The sequence below is a fragment of the Mauremys mutica genome, unplaced genomic scaffold (genome assembly GCF_020497125.1).
Source record: "Mauremys mutica isolate MM-2020 ecotype Southern unplaced genomic scaffold, ASM2049712v1 Super-Scaffold_100129, whole genome shotgun sequence".
NCBI lineage: Eukaryota > Metazoa > Chordata > Testudines > Geoemydidae > Mauremys > Mauremys mutica.
In genome coordinates this window covers 183,716-186,600 of record NW_025423276.1, presented here as the reverse complement: position 1 = coordinate 186,600, position 2,885 = coordinate 183,716, and the positions used below count along the sequence as shown (strand labels likewise).

The following is a 2,885-nucleotide window of genomic DNA, read 5'->3' as shown; positions in this document are numbered from 1 at the left end:
AGTTTGAAAAAAGAGAGAGACGAGATTCTGTCGTATAAATCGAGTGGGGAAAATACAAGCCAGGAACTACTGGTAGGTGCCGTTCTTACTCAGAGGCAAAATGTGCACTGGGACGTTATTGATACTCTGCTTAGTCTAACGGAAGAAGAACAGTGAGCAACATCTTCCCTTCCATGGAAGATTATTGCTTATTTATTCTCCTTGTAAGTTCTGCTTTAATCGAGTATAAACGGGAAAATGGAGCATTAAGGAAAGAGTTTTAATAATCCAAATATTTCCATTGATAATGTGAATGTAATTTGTTTAGCTAACAGTAGTTTCTCCCTTAGTCTTTCAGCTAGAGCTGGTCGAAATTTTTCAATCAAAAAAATGTTGTGTGGCAAAATGGGATTTAGTAGAAAACACTTCTTTTTCCCCTGGGAAACTGTCTTTTGCAAATAAATAAATAAATAAAAATCAGTTTTTTGACAGGAAATTTCAGAATGAACAAAATGTTTATTTTCATTTCAAATTGAAGTTTTCATTTTGGTTGTAAAAAACTGAACATTTTTTTCAAAATTTTAAATGTTTTTTTTATTCCTTTGTTTCCCCATTTACTCCTTTTTGCCACTGATACAATCACATGAATAATTTCCAGGTTTTTTCTCCTAGTTTTTCCTTTTTCTTTTTGACAATTTTTCTAAAATGGGGGACTTTTGAAGAGTTCCAGACAGAGTGGAATAAAAGGAACAAATGGGGTGGTGGTGGAAATGGACGTTTATTTTATTACATTTTAGAAAAAAAGGGAAACAGAAATGTGAATTTTTTTCAAGTTATTTCATGATATTTTTCAAACAAATTACAAGTCCCATTTTGAACACTGAAAAATGGAAAACTTCAAAATTTCAAAATTTTTTGCAAATTCCTCCCCCATTTTTTGGCTTTACTTTCAACAGACAGAACTGTTGGCATATGAGTCTGTTTGTGAACCTGAGAGAGAATTTTTGGTTTGACTTGTGATACTCTGACATCCTCACTAATGTGTGTGAAGGACAAAGACACAGTGGGAGCCTGGAAGGGGGACACGGGATAAACGCTCTGCGGCATCGGGGCCGGGGAAGAGGGGGGTGCAGGGTAAACGTCGCATTTCCTGCACTTTAGACTTTTGGTCTCCTGTTTTCTGGCTGCGTGACAAGAACCAGGGGAGGGCTAAGGGAAACCCTCGAACAATAACCACAACAGAATAGTGCGGGCAGCCGCTATAGAAATCTGCTGCCCCGGAGAAGGCTGGTCATTTAACACCTGACCAAACCCCACTGAAGTCATTGGAGAGACTCCTGTTGATTGTGGTGAGCTTTGGAACAGGCCCTAGCGATATCGCTGCTGGACGTTGCCGTGAAGAAGATTTGGGTTCTAAAGATGATGTAAGTTTCTTGCTCCTGGGGTACCAGGCGCTAGAGAGCTCCAGAAAGAGCATGACTTGGTGGGCTTCTGTCCAGTTCACATGCACATTTCTAAGTGCCCTGCAAACTCAGATCTGAACATGCAAACAGGTGTCTTGCCAGCCACCCAGTTTGTGCTCAGAATCCCTGTGTGGGTTAAAATTGGAGATTTATGATGTGACCAAATGTTTGTATGCTAAACTGTGCATTCAAAACTCATCAGAGCAATTGTTGGGGCTCTAATCTTGAAGCCAGTTTTAGAAACACGGCCCTATTCGTCTAGGTGTATTTTGTGGGGACAATCTCTTCCCCAGTTCAAGCCTAGCGCTTCCGAGTTTGGGTTCTACTGTTTGCTCCCCAGAAGTAATCCTTGCCTGTCCCATTCTGGATCCCACACCTGCTGTCCTTCCTGTTATTTGAAGGATCTGGTTTTCTAGAGACCACTGATAACAGAATATTCTAATAATACAAGATAGATTCATATTCTAAACACCAGTTAGGGTTCTTCAAAATCCATTGGAAAATCATCTGTCTACTGAACACAGAGTTTGTTCTCCATAAAATGTCAGAAGTTAAATTCTACGGGGTTGCAATGACATGCTCCCATGTGCATACACAAGGCTATAAAATAACTCACTCCATGGTCCTGTCCTTGACTCATGATTTCTCTTTCTCTCTCTTCATTTCAGAAACAGCTCGAAACTGGGAGGCAAAAGATTGTGGCTGAATTTCAGCAACTGCACCAGTTTTTGGAGGAACAAGAGCGACTCCTGCTGGCCCAGCTGGAAGAGCTGAATAAGGAAATTGAAAAGAGGAGGGATGAGTATGTTGCCTAACTATCTGAGGAAAAGACGGTTACTCACCGTAGTAACTGTTGCTCTTCGAGATGTGTTGCTCCAATCCATTCCAGTTAGGTGTGCGCACCGCGCGTGCACGGCATCTCGGAACTTTTTTACCCTAGCAACACCGGCGGGCCGGCTGGCGCCCCCTGGAGTGGCGCCGCTATGGCGCGTGTTATATACCCCAGCCGGCCCGTCCGCTCCTCAGTTCCTTCTTGCCGGCTACTCCGACAGTGGGGAAGGAGGGCGGGTCTGGAATGGATAGGAGCAACACATCTCGAAGAACAACAGTTACTACGGTGAGTAACCGTCTTTTCTTCTTCGAGTGATTGCTCCTATGCATTCCAGTTAGGTGAATCCCAAGCCTTACCTAGGCGGTGGGGTCGGAGTGAGACGTGGCGGAGTGCAGTACCGTGGAGCCGAAGGCTGCGTCGTCTCGAGACTGTTGCACCAACGCGTAGTGAGAGGCGAAGGTGTGGACCGAAGACCAGGTGGCCGCTCGACAGATGTCCTGGATCGGGACATTGGCCAGGAAGGCGGCAGACGAGGCGTGCGCCCTCGTCGAGTGTGCAGTGAGGCGGTGTGGCGGCTCGCGAGCAAGCTCGTAGCAGGTCCGGATACACGC

The 2,885-nt window shown here is 44.5% G+C and overlaps 1 long non-coding RNA gene across 1 annotated transcript; it reads left to right on the top strand.

The window, feature by feature from the left end:
• On the top strand, positions 1 to 2,225 carry LOC123359596. Its single transcript, XR_006575887.1, has 2 exons — positions 1 to 72; positions 2,111 to 2,225. It is a non-coding gene; the product is annotated as an uncharacterized LOC123359596 (long non-coding RNA).
• Positions 2,226 to 2,885: the final 660 nt, after the last annotated feature.